General features: G+C 41.7%; 1 protein-coding gene across 6 annotated transcripts in view; it reads left to right on the top strand.

The window, feature by feature from the left end:
* Ppef1 (protein phosphatase with EF-hand domain 1) overlaps positions 1–15,868 on the top strand; it is a 146,023-nt gene that overhangs the window by 18,675 nt on the left and 111,480 nt on the right. The window contains exon 1 of one of the 6 annotated variants that reach the window (XM_087193673.1): positions 7,368–7,801. The exons of the other annotated variants lie outside the window; for them this stretch is intronic. The gene's annotated coding sequence lies outside the window, so the exon portion shown is untranslated. Of the gene's footprint in view, positions 1–7,367; positions 7,802–15,868 lie in introns of those variants that run through there. 6 annotated transcript variants of the gene reach the window in all.

Below are 15,868 nucleotides of genomic sequence, written 5' to 3'. Positions count from 1 at the left end.
CTCTGCTATTTAGTTATATGTTGGATGTCAAACTGAGATACATGCAAAACGTAAACGCTTATAAGATAAAGTAACAGATTGTGGCAATACTTTAAAAATATCACAGTTCTCTAAATAAGGAGCACTTCTGATAAGCCTATTTGGAGCTCATGCAAAACACCCATAGCCTCTGAAAGTCTGAATTGTGCATTGCCAAGATAAATTCTATGTAGAATTATAGGTAAAGATAGATGTGGATTACATGGTAATTTGAGCCTCCTTTGGTTTACAGATATTCCCTTTTCTCTGCTTCTTGCTTTCCAGATTGCTTCTTGTTAGTCTCCTCCTTTGTACCTTCCACTTATTCTCTTTAATGTCTCTGCTCCCAAGTGTTCTGCTTCTGCCCCTGTAGCCTTCTTAACCTACCAGCTCTCCCTGGCGGTTTTATCTTCTCTAATCACTTCAGCTATTATTGGTAACCTGATGACTGCCTTAATCTGACTCGCCAGATCTGATTTATTTCCTGGGCTCAAAACCCAGGCTTCTACAGCTATGAGGCATGTCAACAAGTGATGTATCATAGGCACTCAAATTTAGCATACCCAGAACTGAATTTATTTTTCTCCACTGTGAACATGCTTGTCCCTCTTTGTGTGGGACTCTTATATACTTTAATACCCTACTGCAATAAATGGCATCACCTCCTAGACTGTAAATGACAAAAAGGCAGGGACTATGTCTGTCCTGGCTGTCCTCGAACCCCTGACACCTAGCAGAGTGCCTGGCACATGGTAGATACTTAGTAAGTATTGGTGAATAAATGACATATCCCTCTTTTCTCCCAAACTAGAAACCTTGGAATCCTTCTTGATCCTTTTATCTCCCTCACCTTCTATACCCACTCTGAGACTTGTAGGGTTTGTTACACAAAACTCTTACATTTAGTCCCTCCCTCCTCTTCATCCTCTCAGCCCTTACTGTCTCTCTCCAGGATAATTGCAGGAGCCGCACTATTGGTCTTCCTATGACTGGCTTTTCCCCAGTTCACTACCAGCTGACCTCCACAGCAATCTTCCTGCAGTTTGAATCTAATCAGATTACCCTCAGGTTCCCCTTGACTTAAACAGAGTTGGCAGTCTGGCAGCCTCAAACTCAAGCTATGCAGTATATACAGCATTTTGAGAAAATGAGAATGACTGTATTTTCATTCTAAGATGTACATTTTTTCAGGTGTTAGTATCTCCAATGGGAAATGTGTTTTAAAATTAACAGAATGTCCCAGTTTGATTGGCGGTGGTTTTCTTTCTTGCTGGTACATAAAGTAGTGATGTATCCTGTAACCGATGACATATTAAATTTGCTGAAATATACTTGTGCAAACATTGTAAGATAGGAAGATCATACAAGAAAGTATGTTTAGCTTCTCTTGAAAAATTGCGCCAGGCAACACTGGGCCAAAATCTCTGGATGGAAGCCTGAGATAGAGTTACCAGTAAGTAGCAGCTGCCTCATTTAGACAAAAACTCTCTGCATCTCCCATAGTTGCTACCCAGACTGCTTTATTCATTTCGATTATCTGCCTCAACGCATTAGGCATTAAGCACTGATGTTCACAGTTGGCACATCCCTTCCTGTTAATGTCTCCAACATCTACTCAGTACAGCCTCTGTCTCCCAATCTCAGCAAACATTACTCAAATATAAAATGTTCCCATGTTCCCTAAAATGCCTTTCCTCACCTTTTATGCTCTCTGAAAGATTGCTTGGCTTTCCCAGGCAGAACTAATTTCTTTCTGGACTCTAGTAGTATGTGGGCATACCTCTGTGCCTATGCCCCTTCTCTTGAGATTATGTGTGTGTGCATGCTTGTGTTCTTTAGCACACTGGGAAGCTGGTAGGGGAATCATCCTATTTTATTCACCAAGGTCTCCCTGCCTCCAAGGTGGAACATACTTAACAAGTATCTTTTGGGTAAAGAATGGATGGGCTGTACCTTCTGATTGGGATCTCTGTGTTTTGAGTTTTCCCCATGGACAGAAGACTAAGAGAAGTCAGAGGGAAGGAGAAGTGTTTTCCTGAGTGCCCTTGAGTTTACAGCAGAGGAGGCTGCTTCTGATTATGATTTAGAAAGGACCTTGGCAGTCAAGGTCAGCCTACAGGAACTAATATCTACAGACCCAAAGGCACTAAACCACAGCCAGCTCTATGAAAAAAATTTTAAAATATATTTTTAAATTAGCATACAATTGACTTTTATTATAGTACTGTTCTGTGAATTCTAACAGATTAGTGTAAATACCACCATAATCAGGATAACAGAACACCATCCCCAAAATTTCCTCCTGTCAGCCATTTGTAGTACTCCTCCTCCTCTACCCACAAACCTCTGACAGCCACCAATCAGTTCTTTATGACTGTAGTTTTATCTTTTTTGTAATGTCATATAAATATTTACTAATGGTGGCGAACCTATGGCACACATGCTGTAGCCGGCTGTTTGTTGTCATTAAAAGCTCTAAAAGGTTCACCATTACTGGTAACCATGGCTTCTTTCACTCAATATAATGCCTTTGAAATTCATCCAGGTTGTATGTATCAACAATTCATTCCTTTTTATTGCTAAGTAGTATTCCATTGTATGGATATCCCAATTTATTGTATCCATTCACCCACTGAAAGACCTTTGGGCTGTTTTCTGTATTTACCATATGAACCTATATACAGATTTTTGTGTGAATAGAGAATTGCATTTCTTGAGAGTAACTACCCCAGAGTAAAGTTGCTGTCATATGGTAAGTACATGTGCAATTTTATAAGAAAGTACCAAATTCGTCTTTAAAGTGGTTGTATCACTTTGCATCCCTACTATCAGGGTATTAGAGTTCTAGTTGTTTTCTAGTCCATCAGCACTAGGTTTTGTTTTAGTATTTTGTTTATTTTAGTTTTTTAAGTACTAGGAATTGAAGGTTGGGTATTCAAATTGAACTACATCTCCAGCCCCCACCCTAATTTGCCTAGATGGGACTTGAATTTGCAATCTTCCTGCCTCAGCCTTTCAAGTGTTGGGATTACAAACATGTGCCACTATGCCTGGCTTGCTTTAGTGTTTAAAATAAATTTCACCATACTTAATAGTTGAATAGCGGTATCGCATTGTGCTTTTGATTTGAATTTTTGCTTCCTTGAATTCAGTCTGAAGGAACTGAAGGGGAAGAGAAGGTAAATTCACTGCCAGGTCAGTGGCACTTCAAATTTCGGTGCTTCTTTAATCTACCTTCTACATTATTAACTTTTCAGATCCTTGTGTTACTTATTTATTGCTACGTAGCAATGAACAAAATTAACAGCCTCAAACAGCGCATACCTACGATCTCATAGTTTGTACAGTTGGGCAGCAACTCAGGCATGGCTTACCCAGCCCCTACCTTTCAAGATCAGGAGCTCAGAGCTGGGGACTTAGCTCAGTGGTGCCGCCGCCTGCTGCGCAAGCACAAGGACCCGAGTTTTATCCTAGGTACCAAAAAAAAAAAAAAAGAAAAGAAAAAAATCATGAGCTGCTGCAGTCAAAGAGTTGGCTGAGCAGCAGTGATCTGCAGGCTTGACAGAGGAGGGATCCACTTCTAAGACTGTGTGGTTATTGACACCATTCCGTCCATCACAATGTGTTTGACTGAATACCTTAAGTAGCTCTTTGCTGGTTTTTGGACAGAGATTCTCCTTGACCTTTGCTGGTGAGCCCTCCAATATGGCAGCTTACTTCATTGAAAGTCTGCAAGCTGTGAAGGCAATAGTGTCTACTAACAAGACAGGACGTTACAATCCCTTATAGTCTATTCATCATTGCCATATTCTATTGATTACAAGCAAGTCATTAGGTCCAGCCCACACTCAAGGGGTGCGGGTCATACAAGGTGTGAATTGACCAGGAAGTGGGAATCACCATAGGAGACTGTATCTTAGAGTCTGTTTGCTACAGGCCTCAAGTGGCTGCTTCATGGATTCTGCACAGTTTTATAGCTTCATTCCATGGGAAACATGGGGTTAAGTGGGTAGATGTCCTTAGCCCATCTCACTCACACTGAAACCATCAGGGAAACTGTGTGTGTGTTTGTGTGTGTGTGTGTGTGTGTGTGTGTGTGGTGCTGGGGATGGAATCTAGGGCTTTATGCATACTAGGCAAACATTCTACTACTGAGTTATACCCAACACTTTCTTTGGATTTTTTGGATCATGAGCCCCTTGCAGTTAAACTTTTTTGAGAATAGACCCTTGACACAGGCATATTTATTTATTTACAGCTACAACTACTAAATTCATATTGGGTTTCTGCTGTCCAACAGATTTCTGTACATCTGCTAGAGGAGCAAGCACCCCAGTTCTGGAGACTACTAAGAATTAGGAAGTGGTTGGATATGATTGGTTACCACTGACTCTAGCACCAGAAGGCCAGCTGAGAGTTACCGGAGCTGGAAAGCCAATCCTGTCTGAGCTTCCCTGCTTTGTTGCTATTGGGCATTGAGATACCGGGGGACCCAAGCAAACATATCCCTTAAATACCCCCCACCAAGAAGATCTGTGCAAATTGCTGTTTTCGCAGTCTACGCCCCAATCCAGCTGGTGTCCTGAGATTCTAGAATACTCCCCAGGGTGAAATGATCAATAACAGGAGCTTCCTATTAGAAGTACTTAGGCTCGGCTGGTTCCAGGAAGCTTGTGAAAAGGAGAGCTTTGTCTGCAATGCTCTCTCTCCCTTGTGAGATAGCCTTTTCTCTTCCTCTGTCTTCGCAGAGTTTGTTACTACCACAGACTAACCAAGTGTCCTGGTTTGGGTTTCCTCAGTAGCAGAGGCTGAGGCAAGCATTTGACAAGAAATTGATTTGGAGGGTGAAGGCAAGCCACTGGGGAGTGAGGAAGTGAGAAAGGAAAGAGAGGCAGTGAAGAAAGGGTAGATTCAGGCAGCAGAGGTGGAGAGGCAGCCAGTTTTCCATTCTGACAGGCACTCTACCTGCTCTAAGGCTAATTGCGGCATTATGAGGAATGCAGATCATTCTGATTTTTAGTTCCTCTCTCCTATTTCACATTCTTGTTAAGTAGGTAGACTTACATGCTTATGAGAACATCCTCTTCTCTCATCCTCTTTTCTTCTGGCTGTCTGCTCAGTCATCAGGTTTGTACCGCACTTCTTCGAGAAAGCCTTGTGTCATCCCTATTTCTGGGATAAAGGTCTTTCTCTCTGTCTGTGTCATGTCCTTCAGGTGGACACTAGAAAGTCTATCATATCATATTACCTTCATTTATTCATGTAATAGATACTGCTTATGGGCCGGAAATTTAGCTCAGTGGTTCCGGTGCCTGCCTCGCAAGTGCAAGGACCCGAGTTCGATCCCTGGTATCAAAAAAAAAACAAAAAAAAAACAGTCTAGATACTGCTTATATGCCTGGAATTGTTATAGGTGCCTAGAGCTTATAATCCAATAGGGGTGAACGATTTTAATATGCAATTTTATTGCCATTTCTTATTTACCTGTGTGTTTTTGCTTCACCCAGTCATGTATTTTTTTTACTGTGTCCCCTCAGCGTAGCTCAGTGAACACTCGTTGAATGGACTGGAAGAGCACAAAGCATCTTAGTAAAGGATGATTTGGTATTGCTGTGCTGTGGCCTTTTCCAGAGGGAAACTGATCTCTCACCTTTCCTATTGGCTGTTTTCATATGAGGACGTGCTCAGTGAGAGATAAATTGACCCCTTTGACTGTTAGGGGAACAAATCTGTTAGTGAGTGAGTTTAGCACTGTTTTGCTTATTCTTTTTAAATTTTTTTAGACTAGGAGAACACATTCCTGCTCAAGTCCAGGAAAGCCAGAGAACATCTGAGAAAGACTAAAATCTGAGTTTTGCAAACATACAAGGTACTGATCCAGGCAATATAGTATAATTATAAGAAGGGGTCCTAATGTCAAAGTGCCAAGGTTCAGAGCCCAGTTCTACCCTTCATTTGCCATTGGGTTGTAGTTCCTAATGTCTAAGTAGGGCTGGTAAAGGTACAGTATATGCCTCATAGGATGATGTGTGGATTAGATAAGATTAACACATGTAAAATTAATAACTATGAGAACATGATAAGTGCTCCATACATGTTACTATCATTATTATGCTTTGTTCACATATATCAGTGTTTGTTTGTTTAGCAAATGGAGGCTGGCTATAGGACTCCTTGTGGTGCTCAAAGTAACATCTCAGTGTTCTTTGTACAATACAAAAGGTGAAGTTCACTTAAGGCAAATTACAAGTTTTAAGTTATATCAGGGATACAGCCAATATAATTCATTATCCAGAGGCTGCCACTAAAATAGCCACGTAGATATTGAGTTCTTTCCTTCCTTTCCTTTCTTTCTCCAATTAAGCAAATATTTGGTGAGTACCTCTTATGCATCCAATGCTGGGGGTGCCAAGAGGAGTGGAATGGGTCTTCCCTTTTAGGATTTGGCATGTAAAAAGGCAAATTACAGCACTCTTTGGGCTCTATAATTGGACACACACATGCCTTTGAGAGCCAGGATACAGACTGACTAATTCCCCTTTGGTGATTCAGGAAAGACTTCACACAGAGGAGGTGACATTTGAACAATTGTATCTCAACATAGCCAGTATTTAATCACTGTGAATTAAACAGGTATGTGTCTGGGAAAGCCAGCCACAGAGCCACAGTGTCCACTATTTTAGGGGAAGCCTAATTATGCTATCGTTTACAATGTGTGTGGCAGCTTGATCAGATCCTTGTCTTGATGTCTGCCATGGAAACCTGTGTGGCTGTATTGTTTCATAATGAGGCCCTCTGGTAATATTTAATATGCTAATAAAGTACAGAAGCCCAAAGCTTCCTTCCAGTTATTTTTAAAGGGACTTCATTTGATTAAATAGCAAACTAGGTAACCATTTTGCCAGCTCTCCTATGGCTCTCAGTTGCAGAGAGGGATAGGGCTGAAGAGCAGCTTGGGTGGGGTTATGAAATGGTTATGCTAGAGTCCTGTAAATTCTGGCTGGTGAAGCCTACAGATAGAAAGCTTGAAAACACACATGCCATGTAACCAGCTGGGAAGAGTTTGGGGAGGAAAATTGTCGGTGGTGTGGCCATCACCAGCGTGAGACTCTGGGAACAAGACCACCCCTGGATTGTGTCGAAAAATAGCCAAATGGTGGCCCTTGGCATCCATTACTGGCATTGGCACTTTGACTTTTCACATGTGTATCCCTCCTCTTCCTTCTGAAACTCAAGTCAATTTTATTTTTCCTTTCTGCTGATGAAAGGAGGTGAATATTCCTTTCACAGGTAGGTTCTCCAACAAGAAGCTTGTTGACTGGCTAGGCGAGTACAAAGTCACATAAATTAATTTTCAGCACTATGCCCTGTGGCTGCTCCTTTAAATCCATGTCTTAACTAGTCCTAAGAATGTTTTGCTTTCCTACTTCCCTTAATTATACCTAGGTTACCAAAATATTTTCTAAAACTCATCTTCTGTTAACCCTAAGGACTGCTTTTCTCCCCTTCATTTACTGAACTTCTCTTTTCTACTTTGTACTGATGTGGATGATTTCTACAAACAACAGCCTGGTCCTGCCTCAACAGAGTGTGGTCCCCTTGGAAGCAGTCATGTGACTGCTAAGACTGCAGCCCATTACTTGAGCATATCTCTTTATCTTCAGGCCAGGAACAGAGAGGAAGGTTGGGTCAGAGAGCTGCAGCTCATAGGCCAGCTCAGTCCCTCTCTGAGGTCTGTGGCTCTGGCAGGAAGGCAAAGCAGACACAAAGACAAAGCAGCCAGGTACTGTTCCAGTTGATTCTTTCTCTGTGTGTATTTATTTAAACAGGATCTCTCCCTGGAGAGATGTGAGGTAGGTGTGTGTGTGTGTGTGTGTGTGTGTGTGTGTGTGTGAGAGAGAGAGAGAGAGAGGCCGCTAGGGGTGCTTCAGAGAGAGCTGAAATTATACCTCTTTTCTTGCAGACCTCCACCTTCCCTCATAGGGGCTTTTTCTCATCTTTGTTTTTCCTAAAACATCTGGAATGAGGAATAGCTCTGCATTTGGCAAGCAGAAGACACAGATAATGTGTTTGTTTGTTCTTAGGCACTCTGGGCAAGCTGGGCCCTACATTAGAAGCGTAGCTTACGCAGCAACAGAAGTGAGAATGTGAACTCCTTGGAGTATATTTATTGCTTAGCAATTTCTCAGAATGATTTTTTTCTTAGAGATGCTGATTGTAAGTCAGTTATCATCATTGAACAAAAGGCATACAGGTGACTTTGCAATCTGAAGGGCTGTAGCCTATTTCAAATTAAGTTGGTATTTAGAAAAACTCTCACTTGGGTGAGAGCTAAGGAAATGAAGGATAGGATACTTTGAGAAACCCTGCTGGGCAGGAGGTCCTTCATGGGGTAGTTCCCAAACTCCACCATACAACTTCATATTTAGAAATCTTCCTTTAGCTCCTTTGGCTACTTGTAATCTTAGAGGACCACAACCTTTTAGTGAGCATTTTTGTTCTTTAAAAATTAAACAGAGCAAGTCTTCAGTTCTGTCACTCATCAGCTGTACCAGAGAGTGTGCTATTTCATCTCTGCACCTCAGTTTCTTCATTTATAATGTGGAGATGATGATACTACCTTGAAAGTTTGCTGCAAAGATTTACTGGAATAATAGAAATATAAAGCACCTACTGTGCTGGGTGCATAGTAGTCCCTTAACAGACAGTAGGGTTTTAGGTGTTATTGCTATTACTGGTTTAGCATTCTTTCAGATCTTGGAGCTCTGGGAGGAGGGAGAAGCATAGCTCCTTGTGAATCTTCAATTATCCCAGAACTTACAGACTTCCAATGGGTGTAGTCTCTGGGAGGCCACAAGGAAGGGGTTCTGAAGAAAGATACTTGTGCAAAGACAGTGTGGGTGTCCACCGATGTATGGCCTTTCCTAACTCATCCATTAAGAAGATCACTCTTTGTTCAAGCCAGTTTTACCCACCACTGAACTCTGCACCAAGTCCTCTGTACATTCAGCATGGTATGCACTACTATTCTTGTTTTCTTAGGAAGAAACTGAGGTGCAGAGAAATTAACCACAAGCTGAGAATTCAAACTCTGGCATGTCTATTCTTCTAAACTGAAGGCTCTCTTGGGCTGGGATTAGGCAGTTAGAAATGACAATTGTTCTCAAGATACTTTACCTCAAAAGAATCTTTTCCTGGGCTCTCTGAGAAACAGTGGTCAGCTCTGTTTTAGAGATTCACAATGCACACTGATCTGTTGAAATCTCTGAGAAGTTCAGCAGTAAAGAAACCTGTTTAATCTTACCCCTTCCAAATTTCTCAGATAGTGGAAGCCTTTTTTTCTTTATTCTTGGAATCATAAGCCACATAGACACTCATGCATTGGAAAACTTGACACCAGACTAAGTTACTCCTTATTACAGTCATGTCTGGTGTACCAACAGACATCTTCCAGTGCTTGGTGAAGTTTCCTCCCCTTTCCTATCTTTTCATCTGATGAGACCCGGGAAGAATCACCAGTTCAGTCTTATTCATTTATAAGACTCTTTTTATTCATTTAAGACCCCAGGCACAAGCAAATGCTGCGGTGTTCTGTAGAAAGAAGGGTGGTAGAAGTGCCCTCTCTAGTCCAGCTTTCCAGAGTCCCACATCCTACCCTATGCCCCTTAGTTCTATTTAGGCTACAGACATCAGGCTGTAAAACCCTTATTTCAAGGAATATCAAAAAGAGGGCAGAAGGTGAATCTGACAAGGTGTCTTTACTATGTGTTAGTGTCTGCAGTCCAGGGCAGAAGAATTAACTACTCACGGTCAAGGTGGCTGAGTCAAGGTGTGGGAGTAGGATAAACCAAATAATGCTAAGAATGAATAAAAACAACTTGGGGAAGCTGCGCTAGCACTTGGAGAGTGCTCCAGCAGTGGAAGTTAGGCTGGCACCAAGGATTATCTTTTGTTCTTTCCTTGTGTTTTCAGCTTTGGAAATGAAAGTGGTTAGGATAAAAAGGACTGAAGAACATCAAACAGTTCTACCCTCCAGTCCCCCCTACCCCATACATGCACAGTAAAAACCTTTTAGTGGAAGCCCTTCCTTTTGCAGATTGTATGTGAGTGCCAATGATGAGTCACTATTTCATATTTATGCTTTAAAGCCATCCTTGTATATCGGAAAGAACAGCAACCCTGGGCAAGTTACAAGAAGTTTTTGTTTGTTTGTCTGTTTGTTTTTTGCTAAGAGCCATCATAGTGGTTCATGTGTGTGACGAGGACATCCGGGACCCTTTGAGATCCATGCAGAAGCCCCCCACCTCTTGAGCCTGAGAACCTCCTTAGGCCCTAGGTATTCGCTGCTTGAAAGAATTTGTTAGTAGGTCTGATGCTATGTTAGCCCTCCTGATGCTGACAGAGGGTGGGAATGGAAGAAGCTTACATTTTTCCAAGTAGTGGAAAATCTCCAAATCATCTTTTTAGTCAGTCAGAGGCATCCTCAAACATACCACAGAGACTGTTGACAAACCTACTTCCCCCTCTGCTCAGGTCTGAGTTGGGCAGCATGTAGGTGTGATAAGTGGCACTTCGCCTTAACCAGCTCATGTTTTAGGAAGAACTAAAAAGAACTGATTCTTTTTCTTTTTCTCTCTTTTTCTAACCTGTTGTCTGTGAGGGAAAAACAGTTTAGAAATAACATAGTAATTAATAATATAAAATTCTAATGGCCAATTATTTTTCTAATAGTCAACCTTTGAATTCTAAAACTATTATCATTTCTTTCCATCATGATTTTTAAAAAGCCATTTAATCATTACCTATTTTCTACTTTAATAAAAGCTTTTATATAATCAAATAGCACATATCTCTGCACAAAATGATACACTAATGACTTTTAGCAATTAATTTTTTAAAGGACTCTGGCTTAGAAATATTCATTCCTTTATTCATTCATCCATTCAGCATTTATCAAAAAATGCTATGTGAAAGACATTGTGTAGGTGCCAGAGATTCAAGGGTTTTAAAAACAAAGTTACACATAGAGCTAACAGTCTAACAGAAATATACTCAAGTTTGATGTTTTCTTAGTTCCTAGTCCCCCCCCCCCATTGCTTGGAATGGAACTCAGGACGTTGTACAAATTAGGCAAGTGCTCTACCACTGAGCTATATCCTCAACCTTCCTAGTGAATTTTGTATATGGAATTTTGTTTGCTATGTAATGAATTAATTGAGTGGTGGCTGAGAACAAAATTCCTTTGGAGAGACATTGCTTTTATTTTTCTGGAAAAAGAAAATCAAGATTAAAATATGTTATGGCTTGTGTCTAGTTGTTACCTCAAAGCCTCATGCAGTCATAAGCGGGGCTTTTTCAGAGGTGCCTGAATCTAGAGTGTGTGATTGGTTCATGGTGCAATGCTAGGATTAAGGGTGCTAGGATTAAGGGTGGGTGATTACTAAATCAGTCCACTGATTGGTTTGGTACTGCCCTAATTCTGGTAGCCTGCATACAATATGAGGGACAGAAAGAGGCTTGCCTTGTTCCTTGTTGCTTTGATACATTCTGCCCACCATGAACTGTTTCTCCTCTGTGATTCCACCCTGCCTTGGAGCCAGCTGTTATGGACTGAAACCTCTACAAACTGTGAGCTGAAATAAACCTTTTCTCCCTTAACTTTGGGTGTCAGGTTTTTTGTCTCAGCAATGAGAAAAGTAAGTAAGACAGAATTTGGTACCAAAGAAGTGGGATTGTTCCTGTGACTGTACCTGACCATGTGGTTCGGGATCCTTTGGAACTGGCTTGTGGAAAGAGTGTGGAAAGGTTCAGAGATGCTGGCTGAAAGAGTAGAGCTAGAATGCCTTAGGCTGTACTTCTGGTCAGAGCTCAGAAGATCAGAAGGCTGATAGAAATCCTGCCAGTAAAGACCAGGCTCTGGAGGTTTCTCCTGGAAAGAAGGACTGAATTGGCTGTTGGATTCCAGACAATGTGTGTTATACCTTGGCAGAAAGTTTGTCTGCATTTTGCTTGTGTCCAGAGACTTTGCCTGAGACTAAGATTAAATGTGATGGACTAATTAGTCTTGCAGAAGAAATTTCAAGGCAGTCTAATGTTGAGGTTGTGGCATGGCTGCTGCTGGGGGCTTTTCGGTAGAACTATGTTGAGAATCAAGAGGAAAGAGCCCAGAAGAATGATTTAAAACATTTTGAGTTTGGCCAGAAAGGAAGCTCCAGTAAAACTGTGGACTGCAAAGATAGAGCAGAGGAAATCTTGATTGCTAAGATGGAACAGGAGAATAGAAAAGATGGCCTGAGGGCATCACAGGAAGCAGCCAAACTCCACTCTTTGCAGCCTCAAAATTGCAAAAGTGAAACACTTTGCTTTGAGAAGAGAGTCCTAGAGCACCATGTTCTAGAGCACCATGTTTCAGAATGGTGGTGGCCTAGGGAAGTTGTTTCTTGGAATTTGGTTCATAGGCACTCGACCCCTACAGCCAAAAGAGAAGGAAGCCTGGCTGGTGGCAGACCTTGGCATCATCTACGTGGTGCTGGTTTTAAGTGGAGGCAGAATGCAAGAGTTGTAGGTTCAGTAAGGCGTCCACCCAGATTTCAGAAGAAGGCCTGGGAGGCCAGGCAGTGTGTCCCTGAGAAGGCAGCGTGTGAAGCTGTGAATGTGAAGCTGAAGGTGCAGTGGAGACTCCAGAAGTTTAAAGAAGCCAGGAATATGGATCATCTGAGGAAAATTGCAAGGAGGGAGCAGAGTTGGCCCAAGAAAGAAGCCATGGGAGCTACTACCACTCGAAGTGCTGTTGGAGCAGAGCCACCCAAGCCCTTTGAGTTCACATCTTGCTACAGGTTGCTTCGGATGCTGGATGTGGAACTGCAGGACTTAATATTTGTCCTGCTGGATTTTAGCCTTGCTTTGGTCCCATTCCTTTGTATCTCACTGTTTGTACCTTTTGGAATGGAAATGTCTATCTTGTGCCATTAAATGTTGGAAGTGTTTAACTTCCTTTTCATTTGTACAGGGGCATGCAGTTAAGAGTTTGTCTTAAATTTCAGAGGAGACTTTGGACTTGGACTTTTCAGCAATGCTGAAACTGTCAGGACTTTGGCAACTCTTAGAGATGGACTAAATCCCTTTTGCATAAAGAGATGTGCATGAGTCTTTGTGGGGCCAGGGGCAGAATGTTATGGCTTGTGTCTAGATGTCTCCCCAAAGCCTCATTCAGTAATAGGTGGGGCTTTTTCAGAGGTGGCTGAATCTAGAGTGGGTGATTGATTCATGGTGCAGTGCTAGGATTAAGGGTGCTAGGATTAAGGGTGGGTGATTACTAAATCAGTCCACTGATTGATTTGGCACTGCCCTCATCCGTGTAGCCTGGATACAATATAAGGGACAGAAAGAGGCTTGCCTTGTCCCTTGTTGCTTTGCTACCTTTTGCCCACTATGAACTGTTTCTCCTCTGTGATTCCACCCTGCCTTGGAGCCAGCCAATTATGGAGTGAAACCTCTACAAACTGAGCTAAATAAACCTTTCCTCCTTTAACTTTGGGCATTGGGTATTTTGTCTCAGCAATGAGAAAAGTAAGTAAGACAAAATTCATCACTTCTTATCTAGTCAGTGTTTGTTACTTATTCAATGCCTAACTCTTATACTTCAGAAAAAAACAGTATGAGGATAGAGCCTGTATTAGTAACTTCCCCATTGCTAGGACAAAATACCTGACAGATGCAACTTAAAGGCAGAGAGGCTTATTTCAGGTCATGGTTTTACTGTCCTGTAGATTCCTGTATGTTTTACTGACATTTTCATTTATTTGTAGAAACTGTTTAATTTCTTCTTTAATTACTTCTGTGACCCATTGGTTGTTCAAGAGGGTGTTATTCAGTTTCCATGTGTTTGTTGGAGTTTTGTGATTTCTTATGTTATTGATGGTGTTTGTTTATTTATTTATTTATTTATTTATTTATTTGCCAGGGATTGAACTCTGGTCCTTGTGGTTTCAAGGCATGCGGTGGAACCACTGAGCTAAATCCGAGGCCCTTGGTTTCTTATGTCATTGATCTCCAATTTAATCCACTATGGTCTGATAATATACAGGGGGTAACTTCAATTCTTTTACATTTACTTAGACATGTCCTATGACGCTCCAGTATTGCTGAAAAGTCCAAGTAAAGTCTTCTCTGACACTCAGGAAAGCTCTTTCCTGTGAGTCCTTGTAAAAATTTTAAAAAAAGAGAAGTTACATATTTCCAATATATGTTGACACAGGTTAAAGATTCTCATTCCAAATGTGAGGAATAGGGGGGATGAAAAGGAATCAGATAAAAAAAAATCTGAAAACTGACAGGGAAAACATTAAGTCTTGTAGTTCCATGTCCAGCACTCGGGGCAAGTTGTAGTGAGATTTGTACTCCAAAAGGTTTGGTTTGGGCAGCTCTACCTCTCTGGCCTTGCTGTTTGCTTCTCACATAGCTTCTCTCTTGGGCTAGCTTTCCTCTGCAGCTTTCCTCTGCTGACATTCTGCACTCCACATTCCTAGCATCCGTAGCATCTCCAAATTTCTGGGGTTTCTACTGCACTTTCAATTTCACTCTCACAGTTTCTTGTGTTGCTCTCTCAGGGGCACGTTGCTTTGAAATCTTAGTGGAAGGCTTCATGACCCCATAACTCTTTATTCTGCATGCTTGAAAAACCATTACCATGTGGGTGATGCCAAGATCAGCTGCCAGCTTGAGTAGGAGCCGGGACCCCTTGGACCATGGCTGAAGAGGCCTCTGAGTGCCTTGATGGCTGAATTCAAGGAACAGTTTCTCAGGTTGTCATGAATGAACAGTGTATCCTGGGCCTCTCTTCAAAGGAGTTTACCCTTTTACACCTTGAGGTTGTAATAGGTGAGTCTGGCCTTTTCCTAAGATGCCTTCAAGGCATCTTTCCTATTGTCATAATGCAAAATACTTGGTTTCTTTTTAATGGCTCTATTCTTTTCAGCAACTATACTCTCCTTGGCCCCAACTTTTCATGTGCTTCCTTTCTGGTCAAGTTGCAAAATTTTCACATCTTTTTGGCTCTGCTTTTTGCTTCTGATTCTCACTATATAGATCTGGCTAAAAGCAGCCAGAAAGACACATACCACAACCCAAACATTGGGCTTCCTTGAAATTTTCTCTGTCCAATCAATTAGTCCACCATCCTTAATTTCAGTCTCTTGTAAAGTCTCAGGACAACATAGGGAAAATGTAAACAATTTTTTTTTGCCAGAGTGTAACACACATGGCTTCTAGTCCAATTGATAATGGGGCCCTTATTCCCAACTGAAACCTCTTGAGCTTGGTCTTTACTATTTGGATTCCTGGTATCAGCATTCCAGTCTTCTGACCTCTGACAAGAATCATCCTTCAGGCTCTGCTTACAGCATTCTAAAGGCTTCTCTAGCCTGCATCTCCCAACCTTTCCACTCTCATCCCACAAACCAGTTCCAAAAGCTTTTGAATCACATGGTCAGGTACGATCACATCAAAGACCTCACTTTTCTTCATACAATTGTTCTGTGTTGGTCTTTTTCTTGTCTTCAGTACAAAATACCTGACACTCACAGTTTAAATGAGGAGAGACTTATTTTGGCTCACACTTTTAGTGGGTTCAGTTCATGGTATTCTGGCTCCAAGACAGATATGGCATGGTGGAAGGGCATGGCAAAGGAAAGCTGCTCACCTCATGGCAGCCAGGAAAGGAGGGGGAAAGAAGAAGAATTAGGAGGAGGAGCTAAGGACAAGAATATACCTTTCCAGGTCATGCCCCCAGATAGTTACCTCTAACCAGGCCCTGCCTCTTAACATCACATTTCGCTATGAAAGACTCACC

Source organism: Heterocephalus glaber, unplaced genomic scaffold, assembly GCF_053883595.1.
Source record: "Heterocephalus glaber isolate CG9 unplaced genomic scaffold, H.glaber_assembly_v1.0 deba00001594, whole genome shotgun sequence".
Taxonomy (NCBI): Eukaryota; Metazoa; Chordata; class Mammalia; order Rodentia; family Bathyergidae; genus Heterocephalus; species Heterocephalus glaber.
This window is presented reverse-complemented; position numbering and strand designations above follow the sequence as displayed.